General features: G+C 36.5%; 1 protein-coding gene across 2 annotated transcripts in view; it reads right to left on the minus strand.

Moving 5' to 3' along the window:
- Positions 1-17223, minus strand: part of BMPR1A (bone morphogenetic protein receptor, type IA) — a 90563-nt gene extending 73340 nt beyond the window's left edge. Inside the window, exon 1 of one of the 2 annotated variants that reach the window (XM_012723911.1) lies at positions 17147-17223. The gene's annotated coding sequence lies outside the window, so the exon portion shown is untranslated. The remainder of the gene's footprint in view (positions 1-17146) is intronic. The other variant, XM_004680679.2, reaches the window with a different exon arrangement.
- Between the last annotated feature and the right edge of the window lie 8 nt (positions 17224-17231).

A 17231-nucleotide genomic window follows, 5' to 3' on the forward strand; every position in this document is an offset into this window, starting at 1 on the left:
TGGTTGCTAGTATTTTATTTGATTTTCACAATTAGGTGACAGAGACTAGCCTTTGCTTTCTTTTTTTTTTTTAAGATTTATTTATTTATACATACAGAACTGGGGTACAGGCCAGAGATGCGGAGGGTGAGAGGATTCACCAGGAACAGAGTGGGGAGCAGAACAGGCAGATCGAGGAAGTACACTGCTGAGGGGAGCAGCGGGGAGGTTAGGAGAGGTCTGCCTCGCCATGTGGTCACCTCCGGGGCAGGCGGGCATCGAACTCATGCAGAATTGGCTTAAGCTTCTTAGTGCAGTGCTTTAACCTGCTGAGCCACCAGGGAAGGTCAGCCTTTGCTTTCTTTTTATAAGCCATCTTTTTTTTTTTTTTTTTTTTTTTTTTTTTGCTGACAGTTATGTTGGCTTCAAAGTGCATTTTTACTTTTTTTTTTCCTTTCCTCCAGAAACCTATGTAACACAAGAATCATTACTTGAAAATCTCATAAAAACATCTGGTCCTTTTAAAGGGTATACAAATGATTATTTTTTTCTATCCCTTCATTAGTTACCAGATTATCATGTTTTCCCATTCCTTTTGACAATTTAAGTAATTTGTTTTCTTAGGAATAAAATAGTTCACGCAATTTCTAGAGTGTGTGGTATAGTCATATACATTATTCCCTTATATGGCTTTCCTCTGGTTATTCACAGAGTTGCTCCTAGCTCATTTTTTTATTTAAAGATTTATTTATGCATACAGAACTGGGGTAGAATCCAGAGATGCAGTGGGGCAAGAGAATTCACCAGAGACAGAGTGGGGAGCAGAGTAGGTAGATCGACAAAGTACATTGCTGAGAGGAGCAGCAGGCGGGTCAGGAGAGGTCTGCTAAGCCATGTGGGTCGCCTCCCTGGCCAGGAATCGAACTCCTGCTGCAGTGGCTGAGGATCACTTCATAGTGCTGTGCTCTAACCTGCTGTGCAATCAGGAAGGACCCACTCCTAGCTCATTTTTAATGCCTGCTTCTGGCTTGTTTTCTTCTAAAACAGATTTGCCCAGAGTCAAACAGCTTTTGATTGTACTGATCGAGTTGTTTTGTTGCATTATCATTTTATATGTATTAATTACTCCAGTTTATTTTGTTCTTTAAATAAGCTGAGCTGAATACCCTCTTCATTCAGCTTTAATCTTCCTTATTTACTATTAATAAGTAATTGTACTGAAATGCAGCACTCTCACTGTAATTTCTAATTTGTATGACTTCAGTTATGATTGTCTCTTTAAGTAACAAGTAATTTAAAAGTATGCCTTATCCCCTGCCTGGAACTAGATAGGTAATTTGGGTTTTTTTGTTTTTGTTTTTTTTTTTAACTTATTCTTTGTTATGTATGTTTTTGGATTTTCTGAGCAGTGAGGCATCCTATTATTAATTTCAACTATACTATGGTCAGAAAACATAATCTATTGGATTTTTGCATTCTGAAAATCTGATTTCCTTTGTGGTACAAAAGATGTATCCTTTTTTGTGAATATTCCTTGTGTTAGGAAAAAACATATTATCAAGAAATCTGTGTGCAGAACTATATAGAGTCTTCAACTAAGGATCTAGAACTAAGACATGGGCTTGTGAACACTATAAGCTATTTTTTTCCGGCCCCAAAGCTATACAAAATCTGTGATGTAATGGATTCCTTCTCTCACAGATCACCTTCTGATTTACCTGAATACCACCACCCCGGAATGGGAGCCACCCCTTTTCTTGAGCACTCTTGTGCTAACTGGTCTCCAGTTACTCAAAAGCAGATTCCTAGGTAAAACAATCCAAATGATCTCTTTTGGATTCAGGGTATATTCTTGCTCTACTGAACTCTAGACAGAAAAAGCAAAATTGTTTTGCTCCAATGTTTTCCTCCCTTCCATATTTCCCCCACTTTATTCTAACAGGTTTCTGTTTCGTTTTTATATATTCTCAACCTTAATAAACTTAGGTCCCTTAACAATCCCCTCTCCTAGAATTCTAAACTTTTTTTTTCTAGAAAAGGGTATTGCATTGTAATCATATAAATGGATGAGTTTGTGCTTTTCAATGCTGATCTCTCTCCTACCCAACATAGAATAAGTTCCATGAAAGCAGACTGAAGGTTATTTTACTCACTCTTATAAAACTAACTCTGGACAGCCTGTTCTAATAGGTGTTCCTGATCAAATGGAATTTACTTCCCACATCTAAAAGACTTAGAAACAAGACTAAAACTGGTCAGCACCGAAATTCTTCTCTCTGCTTCCTGAGAAAGTCTTTTTTTTTTTTTCCTTAGGGAAGTTAAGGGTTCCATGGAACAGTCATAAATGGTACTGAGATAATGCTTCCTAGAAACCATGCAGAATGGATTCAAGATTTGGGCGGAAAGGGAGTTCAAATGTACTAATAGGAAAACAAAGTAAACTGTGGTCAATCACACCTTTTCTCCTCTCTTACTGAAAAAGAAATCTGATGTAAAACATAAAATTGAAATTCCTTTGTACTCTATCAAGTCAAAATTGAAAGAGGAAATTATTTTTTACTTGATTAAAAAACATTGGTTTACAACAATTTTAACTTCTTGAAATGGAAACTTAAATCACTGATCCTTAAGCTTTCTACTTTTCTAATATTCACTTAGAAAGTTAGAACATTTCCTCTAAATATAAATTTGTATTTTCCTCAAGTTTTGATATGACATACACTGTCATCATTATTGAATTCCAAGTAAGTTTTAATTTCTTTGGGACTGAGTTACACAGAAGTAAATGCTTACTTTCAAAGATTTTCTTGTTATCTTTTATTACTGATTTCTAACTTAATTCCAGTGTGGTCAGAGGACACTGAATGATTTCAACCCTTTGATATTTGTTGGGGCTTGCTTTATGACCTAGCAAATAGGTCATATTTTATCCTAACTGTGGTGTTCTATATAGATCAATTAGATTAAGTTATTCCTTATGCTGTTGGAGTTTCCATATGCTTACTAAATTTTTGTCTGCTAGTTTGATCAGAAGTCAGTATGATTATACCCAGAATTTTAGGTAATTCACATAGTATTATGAGTCAAAAAGGACACAACTAGGAAGAAAGAGAGCTGGGGAATGAACTAAAGCAGAGTCCATACTCTTGAAGGAGAAAGAGCAAGGGAAAGGATTCTCTAACAGCTGACTGAATTGACAGTACTGTTTCAAGTTAAGAGATAAAAGATGTTAGCAAGACAATGAAAATCACAGAAGATAATGGACATAAAAGGGCTTTGTAAACTATAAAGCTATACAAATGTTAGTAATTATATAGCATCCTAAAATTAAATTTTCATGATATCCCCTTTTAAATTTCAACTTTTGAAATGTGATTGTTTTAAAATTTAAATATTTTGTTTAAACAAATTTAAGAGTTGAATTTTGAAGAGCAGAATATTAAAGTGCCACATATTCTGACAAAGCAATGACAAACTTAACAACAGCATTACTCTCTTATTATCACTGAAAAATTCAACTTTGTAATTTAGTAAAATGTAAATCAAATGTTTATACACTTATCTTTACAGGAAACCTAAAGTGAATCCCAAGATCCCAAGATGCCATGTGCTATTTTTGGAAAAAATTTTCATAACTACTAAAAAAGAGGGATAACTCATTTGAAGATTAATTAAATATATCATATGTACCTAAACATGTATACATGTCATAATTAGTGATAAGAATATATGCTTGGTCTATCTGAGATATGCTTTCCTTTCAAAGTTTTTCTTGCTATTTCTGCAAAGAATTTATGAATAAAGAACACACAGCTGCTTAGCAGATGTATAATTTCAGTTTTTAGATTCTGTTCTTTCTGTCTTCATTCTGCTAGAGGTTTTAAATTTTCTATTTCCATATGGTTTTTGACCTCCCTCAGTTTTAGGTTCTACCTCCCCACATCTTATTCTATTTTAGTTCACTATTACAGAAATACACATCAAATTTAAAACATCTTTCTAAGGCTTAGATGCACTAACGTAGAAAAAGGGAAAATATATAGGGGACAATGATCAGATGACAGGTGAGAAGTGTCAAATTTCCAAAACTTTCTATTTCTTGTTAGGTAATTCTTCCCCTGCCCCCTTAATTCTAAATTTCTTTTATTTCAGGTTCAAACAAGCAGGTTTAATACAAGAACAAAACTTCAGCTTTCCTCATTTAATTTCCTCAAATTCTTAAGTAATGTTAGAAATATGAAATAGTAAAATGTTTTTTGACTTAGTGTATATGCCAAAATATTTACAGATGTTATTTCTGAGCAAAATGAACATGGGAGATTTTTACTTTCTTCTTAGGCTCCTTCTTTTAAATTTGTTCAGTATTATTTCTGTAATGAGGAAGCAAAAAAAAAAAGTTTTTTGTTTTGACAAGAAATCCACAAGGAAAGGGGTTACTTTTAAGTCTACATGCCATAACCAATTATTTTTAAATAGTTTTTTTTTTTTATGGAACACCATGGACAATTTAATAATATTACAGAGGATAGTCTCAGAATCATTAATGAATAAAATATCAGGTTTTCTTTCTCAACCTACTTGATTAAAAAAAACTCTATAGTTGGACTTATTCACTTTAATTTCCAATTGATGTGACAGTATTTTTTGTGCTCTCAAGACAACCTTTCAAAATATTCTAAGAAAAACACAAATAAATTTATATTATACAGATAATATACTACTTTAAATAAAGAGTATTTAACAGCCATGATACGGCTATGAAAAATAGTTTGTGATCATCCACATATATAGGAGCATTTTAAAATAATTAAAAAAAATATTTACAGGAAGGAGTCTGGGTAAATGTTTAAAAAGCAACTGTATTCCACAGACATTCTTTTCTCTGTAATGCAAAGTAAAATTAAGGCAAGTCAATTAATACCAGTTTAAAAAAGTACCTGTGAGGCCCTCCCTGGTGGTGCAGCGGGTTAAAGCACTGCACTAAGAAGCTAAAGCCAATTCAGCATGAGTTCAATCCCTGCCTGCCCCGGAGGTGATCCACATGGTCCTCAGACCTCTCCTAGTCCACCAGCTGCTCCCCTCAGCAGTGTACTTCGTCGATCTGCCTGTTCTGCTCCCACTCTGTCTCAGGTGAAGCCTCTCACCACCCCTGCACCTCTGGCCTGTACCCCAGTTCTGTATGCATAAATAAATAAATCTTAAAAAAAAAGTACCTGTGAAAAATTCTAACAAACTTTAAATACTAAGAAGAGTAGGAGTTAACTGTTAAAAGTCAACCAAACTTAACCTGTTAAACATATACAGTTATACTTTGAATGGCAATGTTGTAAGTACCACACTACAACAAAGATTAGTACTCTCATCTATGTCACTTTACTATGTCATAAAGTGTGCTGAGTATGTATAGTATGTATTCTCACCTTAAAATTACTCTACTCTATAGGAGAACGAATATAATCTCTAGCTAAGAAAAAATGAATCTAAAGTCAGACTACTCGGGTTTAAATACCAGCTCTGACACTTACTTAGTTATGACAATTAACTGATGAGGCCTCATTTTTTTCATATGTAAAAGAAAGTCAAAACCCAGTAACAACACCTACATCATAAAATATTTGTTAAGAGTTAAATGAAGCACCATATACAAAGTACTTAAACTAGGACCAGGTAAACACTAAAGCAGATGTAACATTTGTTTAATCCATCTCAATCTCCTGCCTTACTGCTCTACATTACATAAACTAAATGCACTTACTTTTTATACGTGAATATTACTTGAAAATTAATTTAAAACTTCATAAAACTTGATATCTTCTATACTAAGCAAAATATATTAAACTAGTGCCTTTTATTTTGAGTGCTTTGCATTTTATTTAATGTTTCCAAGGTTTGATAAACTCAAAAAACTCCATAAAAATTAAGGAATTAGATAATCTACTAATGTCCCAATTTAAAGGATTATAATACAGTTTATAAATTTGAAGTAGTTAGAATTAAATCAGCTTAATGCTAAAGTTATACTGAGCAGAGTCAGAATGCACTTAGAACATTAAGAATATCCAACAGCAATATGTAATACTGTAATCGCTTTATACAGAGAAAAGAATGGGGTTGGCGTCAGGAGGGTTTTAGTAACAGATCAAACTATTTCTGTAAGTTTAACAACAGAAGGTCTGAAATTGGTACAACAGCAGCAAAAAGTTTTTTTTTCCCCTCCAATTTCTGCCCCACCCCCCCAACCTAAAGACATCTGGAACAATTCCTATAGTTTTCTAGTAGCTTTCATATATTAACAGGTCCAGTCCATTATAATTTAAAGCTTTAATCTTCAATTTTACAATCATCTCCTTCCTCTCCATGGGTTGACCCATGGTTCAAGAAAGTTCAACTGGAGAAAAGAGTTTGCTGTATCTTTTGGGAGCAGTGAGGTATTGCAATAAGGGAGAATAGAATAGAATGAACTGTCTCAGTATCTGACGACTTCTACGTCCCCTGCGGTTGTTGCCACTTTCCCTGCTGACTACACCATTATATCAGAACCAATCAAACAATGAAATTTCTTGAGACAAGCTGGGGTTCTTTATAGTGACAAGGGAGATTAAAGGTTCTAACCCCCTGGAGGTATGTTTCAGCTCCACTCCTTCTAACTAGTGTCCTTCCCCTCCTACTAGTGTCAGCCCTAGCAAGACAGCTAAAGTCTCCTTACTTTCTATATTGCCCACTTAAAGTAACAGAAATCAAAACAAATACAGGCTGTTCCACTGCCACACCCTTTGTCCACACTTGAGTTTCTCTCCAATTTTACCCCTGGCTCACCAGGCACAAATAAACCAATCAGCTGAATAATAACTATCCTCTAGGTATTGAATATTCTACTCCTTTTTGTTTCTAACCTTCAGAACTGGTTTTCTTAGACCTCCCCACATTCAGTAAGCTAAAAGAAAACCACCCCAAGGGAGGAAGAAGGGAGCAAAAACTATACAGCATTCTCCTCTAGGTAAACTAGCCACTAGGGAGTCTACTGTGCACAACTCCCCTCTCTTCCATCTTCTGACAGGGCCTCTACTTTATCTTCATAAGCCCCAGAAAGGATTAAACCCACAAAAAACTTGAGGTGTTCTTTTCTTTAGAATCGGAGTCTTTAACTTCCCTCTATACTTCACTCTGAAGCTCCATTCTAAAAAAAATTAGAAGAAATCTGATTCTACTCATTTTATATCTTACCTGTTTGACCTTGGTGAAACAAGTTAACTCCCTTAGTCTCAGATTCTTGAAATACAAAACAGAAAAAGTAAACAAAGTCTCCTAAGACCAACTGCAAGTACTGCTGGTCAAACTTAGCCAATTCAAGTGTAATGTAAAAAAAATTAATGCATACTTTCAGAAGTTATCGGCATTAGATTTAATTTTAAGGACCATATATGTAGTAATTTAAATTTGCTTTTTAATATAAAGCTGACCTCAATTTATTTTTCTCACACACAGACTAACATTTATTAAGCATTACCATATGGCAAGCACAGCATTCAGTTCATAGCTACACTCTAAATTAGAGTGGACAGTAACACTGTGAAAAAGGATCATTGTCATCTGCATTTTACACATAAGGAAATAAGGCTTACAAAGTTAAACTACTTAACACAAGGTCACAAACTCAATAAACAGAGAAAGTAATGTACAGAGTACAGTAAATACATAGCTAGATAACTAAGCATAAAAATAAGACAAAGTTAAATGAAACTAAGTTTACCTGGAATTCATAGAGTGACAGTCACTACAATCATAACAAGATTCCTTTATCCTTTTAGGAAATTATACTTTTTGTGTGTGAAGATCTTATTTAACTGAATGACCAATTTTTTGTTGTTGTTTCTTCTCAATGATGTGACCAGTAGAACCATCTTCTAGGCAACTGATGTTAAGAAAGAACAGGAAGGCCCTCCTAGTAGCACAATGGGTTAAAGGGCAGCATTAGGAAGCTACTGCAGCCACTGCAGCACCGAGTTCTATTCCTCTGCCAGGGAGCTGACCCACATGGTGTGCAGACCTCTCCTGACCTGCCCACTGCTCCCCTCAGCAGTGTATTTCAGTCAATCTGCCAGTTCTGCTCCCCCCTGTCTCTCGTGAATCCTCTCACCCCCCTGCACCTTTGGCCTGTACCCCAGGTCTTGTATGCATAAATAAATAAAAATTTAAAAAGAAAGAATAGAAAACAGTGAATCACTTTAAAAGAACAAATTCCTAAACAATATAATTAGAGTAATTATGACACTCCATTAACAAATAGCATTACTACTGTAGGGATATATTCAAGAAGAGGGGTTTCTTCTTAATAGTGTATATACTTCATTAACAAATTTTTTATTTTGGAGAACATATTTGAAAATATACTTTGAAAAATACAGTTTAACAAAACTTGACTTATACTCCCTAGATTTAAAGTATTTAGTTCTGTTTCTAGACAGTTTCCCTAATTCATGCTAAGAGTCAGAAACCATCAATCTAGCCATTGTCAAGCAGGAAAAACTTCCTCTACTCTCTTTGACTCAGGATTTTGGGTCTGCAAATTAAACTGACAAAATAACAGTTCATAGAAAGAGAAAAGATAGAAATGGATTCACTTACCAGCATTTACAGAAAAATTCACAGGAGGCAGTACAATCTGGGGCTTAAATACCATATAAAAGGGAAGTGAAGTAGGTAGGACATTTATGGGAAAACAACTGACTTCTCAAAAAAATAAATGGACATTAAGGTAAATGTTTTTTTATGATGTCTACTTAGGTGATGCTCTTTTCCCTTCCTTGTTTCACCTCTCCTCTCCAGGTATAAGAGTTAATCTTCCCTGGTTTTGGGGAGCAGATTTTCCACAATGAGTACTTCTGAGAGACCGCTTTAAGGCAGGTAAGGGCATCTAGAAAAATGTCTATTCTCAAATGTCTTCTGCTCAAAATAGTTTTTAGACCCCCCCCCTTTACCACAACAGATACAAATATCTGAACACTTATTCTGTACATAGCACTGAATTTGTACTGCTAGCAAAGCAAAACATTTTAGGAAAAAATTCAACCACCAAGAAGCTTATAATGAGCTCAGAGTACTACAAAAGACTTTCACTTTCTACTTCACCATCTGCATTGTTTGAAATTTTAACCGCAAGTCTGTGCAACTTTTATCTACACAAGAAACAGAGGGTTCTTTGATATAACACAGTTAGGGAAACTGTTCTGGAGATTCACTATACATATCAGCATACTGAAAGCTGAGAAAGCTTGTAGTAAAGAAACCTAATATATAAGTAGATAGTCTAAGAAACTCAAAAGTCTGCTTTCAAATAATGAAAAAACTTTTAGGTTTGGACCACTGAAGAATGCTTTATGGGAGAGAGGATTTATGCTTGTTTTGGAAACATTTTGGTAAACAAAGACCGGGTGAAGGTAAGCAAAGTCAGTACTGTCCAGCATAATGTATAATTTAAAATATTTAATTAACCACATCAAAAAAGTAAAAAAAAACAAAAAAAGTGATACTAATTACTAATGTATTTATTAAACACAGTGTCTGCAATACAGTAGGTAATTGCATTTAAAAGTATCAGATATTTTACATTTATTTTTCAGAACATCTTCAAAATCTGGTGCGTAATTCAAACTAGTCATATTCCAAATACTGAAGAGTCACATGTGGTAGGTACAGTAGAGAGTACAGTTCTAAGAATTCTGAACCCAACCCAGAACTGGCTATTTAGGTGACTTAGGGTAATAATAAAAGAGCAGTAGGCTGACAGAGCCAGAGTAGAAGGCCAGACTGAGATCATTTGAATTTTATATTATAGGCAAATAAGACACCAGAAAAATATTTAACAAGTAGGAAGGGTGACTAAAACACTATTTTCAGGACGAGTAACTTATTTTTCTTTACTCAGATAAACATATAAATCAACATGTAGCTCTTTTTCCAACATTTTTATTACATAAAAGATTTTAAAAATGAAGCTATATTTAAAAATCTCCATTAAGTGACTGATTTTATTAATGTGGTATATATTAAAGAATCTGTTGGATAGTTACCACTGAAATATTATCTCGTGATACTTTAAAATTATTAATACACATTTTAAGAACTTCACCAAATTTTTTTTAATATAATAGTTTATTTTTACATCATCAGTTTTTTTGTGCATTTTTTCAACTCATTGTAATCCTCGTGGGCTTCCCATAACCAAATCACCCGTGTGCCATACCATAGTCAGTGCATTTCCCTCCCCTCACTGTTTTTGATCCCATTCCCCACTCCACTCCCATAAAATGTCTCTGGTATATAGCTGTTCGTTATTATTATTATTTTCTCACCTGATCTGTTGTACTCCTGCTATGAGTAAAACCATCCAGTATTTTTCCTTTTCTTTCTGGCTTATTTCACTAAGCATGATCTTCTCTAGCTCCAAAAACTTCACCAAAATTTAACAACCTTACTTTAACCTCTCCTATCAGTCAGGAATCTGAAATATTCTTCACCAAACATAATTTTAAAACACTGAAGATCTTACACCCCCGAAATACAAGTTTTTAAAAAAGACTTATTCTTTACTTATGTATATAAGAACTGGGGTACAGGCCAGAGTTTTGGGGGTGAAAGGATTCACCAGAGACAGAATGGGGGGCAGAATAGGCAGATGTAATGAAATACACTGCGGACAGAAAGCAGCAGGTAGGTCAGGGGAGGTCTGCACACCATGTGGGTCAGCTCCCTGGCAGGGAATCAACTCTTGTTGCAGTGGTTTCTGACAGCTTCACAGTGCTATGCTTTAATCCATTTTGTGCCATCAGGGAGGGCCCCTGAAATATAAAATTTTTAAGTACTAAAACTATCTACAAATTTCAATATACCTAAAATGATATTAGAAACATAGAAGTCTCTTCCTGACTTCTTAACTTTAAAATTGAAGGCCTCTACACAAAGCATTTCAGAAACTATACCTAAAGGCTGAAGTGGGGGGCAGGGCGGACTAGCACTCAAGAAAGGAGCTATAAATGCAGGGGCATGGAAGAATAGTTTATAAGCCATTCCCTTTGCTACTTACAATGACTGTCTAATAGGAAAAAGCCAAAAATCAAAATCCAATGACATCATCAGGGCCAAAGCATTAAGGGACCTGCAATTTCAGCAACTGTGTTGCATTAAAGTCATGAAATTTTCTTTTTTAAGCAGAAAATGATCTTAAAGTTCAGTAAGTTCCTTTTATTTTTTAACATAAGAAAACAGAGATTCAGATTATTTTAGTGTAGTAACCAGGGCTGAATAGCTACTTAGTGGTAGAACCAGTACTAAATATTATAAAATGTATAGTTTATTAAAAATGTACTGCTTCTTTATAATTTTTCATTCACTTCCAAATTATTCACAATTAATTGCTATATTCTCCCCTCCTTTCTTATAAGGTCTCACCACATAGGCCACTTTTTCAGGAAAGTCTTCAAAAGCTCCTACACCCTAAACACACCTGGTTCCCCTCTTACCTACTCTTCTAAAGCTTCCTGTGATTGGCTTTTGTGAATCTTAGTCTGAATACAATTAGATAATTATCTGTGAAATTATTTAATGTCTATCTTGTCTGCCTAATCTTAAATTTTTTCTAATCTTGGTTTTTCAGAGTAGCTATAGACTGCCTGCCGCATACACCAGGGATTTCTGATATGAAGCCTATAATACAACCAGGAAATTATACACACAATTGTTACATGTATGTTTTTCTTCAGTTTCTCAAAGACTGACCTTAAAAAGGTTACAACTAAAGGAGACTAGACCTGCCCAGAGTCATCCTTTCTTTGGGGAAAATCACCACTTTCCCATGTCCTACCACTCCAAGAAGGCTAACAGTCCCTATACTTGACATACCCCCCACCCTCCCTCTTACTTACATCAACAAGCAATTAAATATATCTAGAGCAAAGCCAAGCTCTATTATTTCAGGTATGATTATATAATGAAATATGTAACTGTTAAGAAATAATGATCAACAAAAGCACAGTATATAAAAAAGTAACAAAGACCGTTTCAGAGCAGCTCAGATTCACTTGTTTTTAATACAAGACTCTCAATTTCCTTATCTATTCACTATCAGTTCTATATTTAACTGCTTATATGAATTGGGTCTAGGAACCCACTGGCCCCTCCACCATGAGATGGATTCCACTGATCATCTGCTCTCCTGCACTAGAATATTCTCCAAAAAAAGAATACTGACAGTCTTTAAAATACTGCCCATAAAACTCATATCTATTATAACTATGACACTAAGATATTCAAACATTCACAATTATGTCTGTACTTACTGTTTAAACAACTAAGTATACATGAGTGTTAAAGATGACATTTAAATACTGGATACTGTCTTTAAAATAACCCACAACTCTTCCAATAAAATTCCCCTCTTATGTAGACATATCATTTTATGAAAACTACCAGCTCTTTGGGAATTTGTAAGTTCAGAAAAAGAGCAAATGAAAAAAATACTGAAAGCTGATTGTGAAAAAGCCTTGCAATCAGATCAGCATACCTAGTTGTAGGAGACGCCATCCAAATAAAAAATTTTTCCTTGTTAAGGCAGCATTTTTTCCTTGTTAAATAAAATGTACAGGCATCTTTTAAAAAGTAACTTCAGGGCCTCTCTGGTGGCACAGGGATTAAGACAGTGCTGTCAAGCTATGAGTAGCCACTGGAGCACAAGTTCCATCTCCAGGCTAGGGGTCAGCTAGGGAGCTGACCCACGTAGCACAGCAGACCTCTCCTGTCTCACCCGCCTGCTGCTCCCCTTAGCAGTGTATTTCAGTAGATTTGCCTATCTCTGCTTCCCAACTCTGTCTCTTGTGAATCTCCTCACCTTCCCTGCACCTCTGATTTGTACCCTAGTTCTTGTATGTACAAATAAATTTTTAAAAATAACTTCATGAAACAGAGGTGTGTCACTTCTACATTAGTGTAGTTTCAATTCTTTCTTCCCAATGTCTAACATCTAAGGAATGCGAGTTCTTTTGTTTTAAATAAAATTTTATTGCTTTACCACTTGGTTTGCAATATTATGTAAGTTTTGGGGGTACAGCATCACATGTAAATATGTGCACCTCACAACACACACCATTGAAGTTGTAGTGCCATTTATGCTGTCAAAAATTGATCCATTTTGCCCATTATTCCTCCTGCTCCCCTAAACCATTATGGTGGTCTAAAAATTACTTTTGTTGTGTTTGTTGTTAGTTCATTTGTTTTGTTTATTTATAAGAAATGGGAGTTTTGACTGGAGAGAGAATCCCTATTCATCACTTCTAAGTCACAAATTATTCATGTATTAGCATCTCTAAAATTAGGCGGCATCTTACAATTAATGGCATCTTAAAATTAACTAGAAGCACATTTTCTTTACCACTGGTCTGTAAAATTATGGTATATCTTAGAATTGATATAATTGACCCTTTAATCCTGTAAGAACTGGAGTTGGAAAAAAAATAATTAGAGTTAAGCTGATTTACTCAATATGGACCTTGAGGTATTAAAAAGGCATTTATCCCAAAAGCACAACACTGACATACATCTGAGGAAATGTGAATCTATCCCCATAAATCATGTACAGTACTATAAATTACTGCTACCTCAATAAAGAGGGAGGGTTGCGGGAAGAGAGTTAAAACACTAAGCAGGCAGAGAAGATTTTTCTACTCCAAAATTTAGTCTGAGAGAAAAATCTATTTTCCTTCCTCTCCATGGCTCCCTGCTTCCAAGGTACAAAAATCAGACCGTTACCACTATAACTGATGTCTAGTCAACTGCTAGGCTAGACAGGGGCCTTTCACCATTTATTCATTTTAATATGCAACAAAGCCAGTTACTGTTCCAGTCTGAACTCTAGTAGCAGAACTAATATTTGTTTAAAAACTGCTACAAAAAATCAAATAACTCATAGAATTGCACACTTAATGTGTACATATCACTGTATGTAAACTGTACATCAGTAAAATTGATTTAAAAAATGAAATAAATACAAGGAAATAGTAGATTAAAATCTTAAAGTCTCAGAAAACACCATTTCCTTCAGAAGGGACTACATCCAGATAAAGAAAATGAGGAAGAGTAAAGAAAGAGGTAGAATTTGAAATGGGGCTTACAGAATGGGCAGGATTTCCATACAGGACAACTGGCCTTATGTGCAGTGCAAGTACAGCAACAACAGGAGGGCCTTGCACCTGGTGGTGCAAGGAGTTAAGTCTCAGTACCATGAAGCTTTTGGCAGCCACTGAAGCACGAGTTTGTTCCCTGGCCAGAGAGCTAACCCATATGTCACAGTAGATGGCTCTGCCCCCTTCTGTAGTATATTTCTGTCAATCTGCTTGTTCCACTTCCCCACCCCCCAACCCCCAGCTCTGGCCTACACCCCAGCTCTTATATGCATAAATAAATAAATCTTTAAGAAAAGAGAGAAAGAAATTCCACTCAAATTTGAACTAGCAGGTACAGATATGCATAAAGCAGTTAGAAAAACAGGATGGAAGCATGGGGGAAATAAAATGATTTGAGAACTATTCAGACCAAAGGGTCTAAACAACAATGTAAAGGACTAGCAATGTACATACAAAAAAGTGACCTGAAGAATGTAACTTGGAGAACACTTAGAAAAGAAGAAAACAAACAGAAAGCAGAAAAGAATGAAACTTGGAGAACACTTAGAAGACAATAAACAGAAAGCAGAAAAGAGGAACAAAGTCCAGTGTCACAGAAGTTCTCATCTTCTTCATTCTTGTTTTTTTTTTTTTTCCAAATTAGTCCCCAGTAGGAAAGTAACATTTTTAATAAAGCCTTCTAAGATTCTCTCGGCATCACCAGCAGCAGGTCTGTAGCCCATCAAACTTTTATAAATGCTCTATACATTCCATTATAATCACAATTATATTTAATTATGGAATTCATTCTTCAATGTGCATCACTCCCAATAGACTTTAAGCTCTACTTAGGAGGGACAGGGTCATATCTGTTGTTGCATGCTATTGCCTTGCAAGCTGTGTTAGAATATCTAATGCATGAAATGGATAGATGATTGAAAGTCAAAGAAAGACATTTCAAGAAAGAGGGGTCAATATTAAACGCTACAGAAAACTGAAGAAGTTGGCTCAAAAGGGAAGTTTAGTTAAATGTGTTGACTAGATTATGGGTGACCTCTGTGATGCTGACATTCAGGTAACAAGGGGTTAAGAAGTGAAAGGATGGCCAGGAAGGCAGGCAAAATAGCAATCTCTAGAGATGAGATTATGAAGGACTGAATTTTTAGTTTACTTCAATTTTGCTCTACTTTCCAGTTTTTCTTTGATGAACAATTATTACTTTTACAATAACAAAACTTTTTAAATGTTTATATGATTTTTAAAAAGCAGCCACAAGACAGCTGGAGGAAGTAAAAGGTTTCATAAACTGAAATAATCTTAAGCACATTTGTATTTTAAAAAACCCAAGACAAAGAGGAGAATAACACATACCCTATTAAATGGAAAACAGAAAAAAATCAACAAGGTATTAACTACTTCTAGGAAGGACAAAACTGTTCTCCTGAGATGGAAGATAAACGATTTTAAAGTAGCTCCCAATGAATGCCTCAATCTTTTTTCAGTAAAGGATGTGGAGAAATGAAGACGTCTGAAATGAGTTCCAAGGAAAATGTGGGAGGGTAGCAAGGAGCAGGAGGGAGTATAATACTGGTTGTATTAAAAATGCGTTCTAAGTTTCAATCAGCCTTTTGTAAACTTAACCCATTTATAGCGCAAAAAAACCCTTATTTTTTAGCTTTAAGAACAAATACATAAATCTGGTTCACAAACTTGATTATTTCAACAACTCAAAACAGAGATAAGCATTAGGTTACATTCTACTTTAATTCGGAGTAGAACTTCTTTTACACGCAAATAAAGGAGTGGTCTTTAACTCAAGCAACAAAACAGCGATCATTTCAACTAAAAGTAACCGAAACGTGCTCGTAAACCTGTCTGCATAGAGGTTTTTTTGTTTTTATACTTTTTCTAGGCTTCCCTGTAACAGGTTCTGAAAATTAGAGAAAATAATGGGTGCAGAATGCCAGCTCTCTTACACGTTATTTAACCTCTTTGTGTCTTGGTTTCCTAGCCTAAAAAAAAAAAAACGAGGAATACAATAACCGGGGTTATCACAAGGATTAAATGACGTCACACAGGTGAATGTGCCAAGTTCGTACTATGAACTCAGAACAGTTTGCTAGCCTTTTAAGAGAGAAACCTGCACCACTGTGACCAAATTAAAACATCTGAAAGCATGAAAGAGTACAAGCCCAACGCCCCAGACCCTAACTAACACAGCACACTATTTTTCTTCCCTGACGCAAGCTATTTTTTTTTCTTGCCAAACCTTTCCACTAGGGAGTCTGAAAACTGAGTGTGTGTGTGTGTGTGTGTGTGTGTGTGTGTGTTGGGGGTAGGAGGAGTGGAATAGTTCAATCCAGTAGAAAGTTTCCAGAAAACTGAAGTACAGAATCACAACAGACATGGCAGCGGAGGCAGCGCAAAACAACAGGTGAACCTCCGAGAAACCTGGCACCTTCCTCCGGGCAAGTTCTGAGAGAGGCTTGCAACTCCTCCTGGCCCTGCCACCCCAAGAGCCAGACTACGCCGTTCACCACCCTTCCTTTTTTTTTCCCCCTTCAGAAGGGTATAGACACAAATCGTGAATATCAACCTCGTAACTCCCAAGCGAGGGAGGTGAGAGCCTTTCCCATTTAAGGATTCAAGAAGCGTCCTTGGAGAGGGCTTTCGCCCACACCGCCTCCCCCAAATTCGGCCTGAAACCCGGGGGTGAGAAACAAAAGAGGGGTCGGATGGCGGGGACGCCGTGGGGGTCAGCGAAGGCCCGCCATCGGGAGTCTGGGGGCTGTGGTCTCCGGCGGAGCCTGGCCCCGGGCGGCAGGGCCCGGTCCGCCGCGGCCCGACACAGCGGGACTCAGGGGACCCCTTTGGGCGCCCGGTTCGGCCCGCCCCTCACTCAGGCCGCCCGTGCGCGCCCGGCCTCCGAAACTTCACCCCGAGCTCGCGCCGGCCTCCCAGCCGACGTCGGCCTCTCCCAACGCACACACGCACTCTCTGACGAGCCAACTCACCCGGACCCCGGGGAACTCATCCTCCAGCCCTCGGCGCGGAGCGGGGTGGGCGCGGCGAGCCGCCGGGGCGCGGCAGAGGCCAGGC

The sequence above is a fragment of the Condylura cristata genome, unplaced genomic scaffold, assembly GCF_000260355.1.
Source record: "Condylura cristata isolate star-nosed mole 26May11 unplaced genomic scaffold, ConCri1.0 scaffold00011, whole genome shotgun sequence".
NCBI lineage: Eukaryota > Metazoa > Chordata > Mammalia > Eulipotyphla > Talpidae > Condylura > Condylura cristata.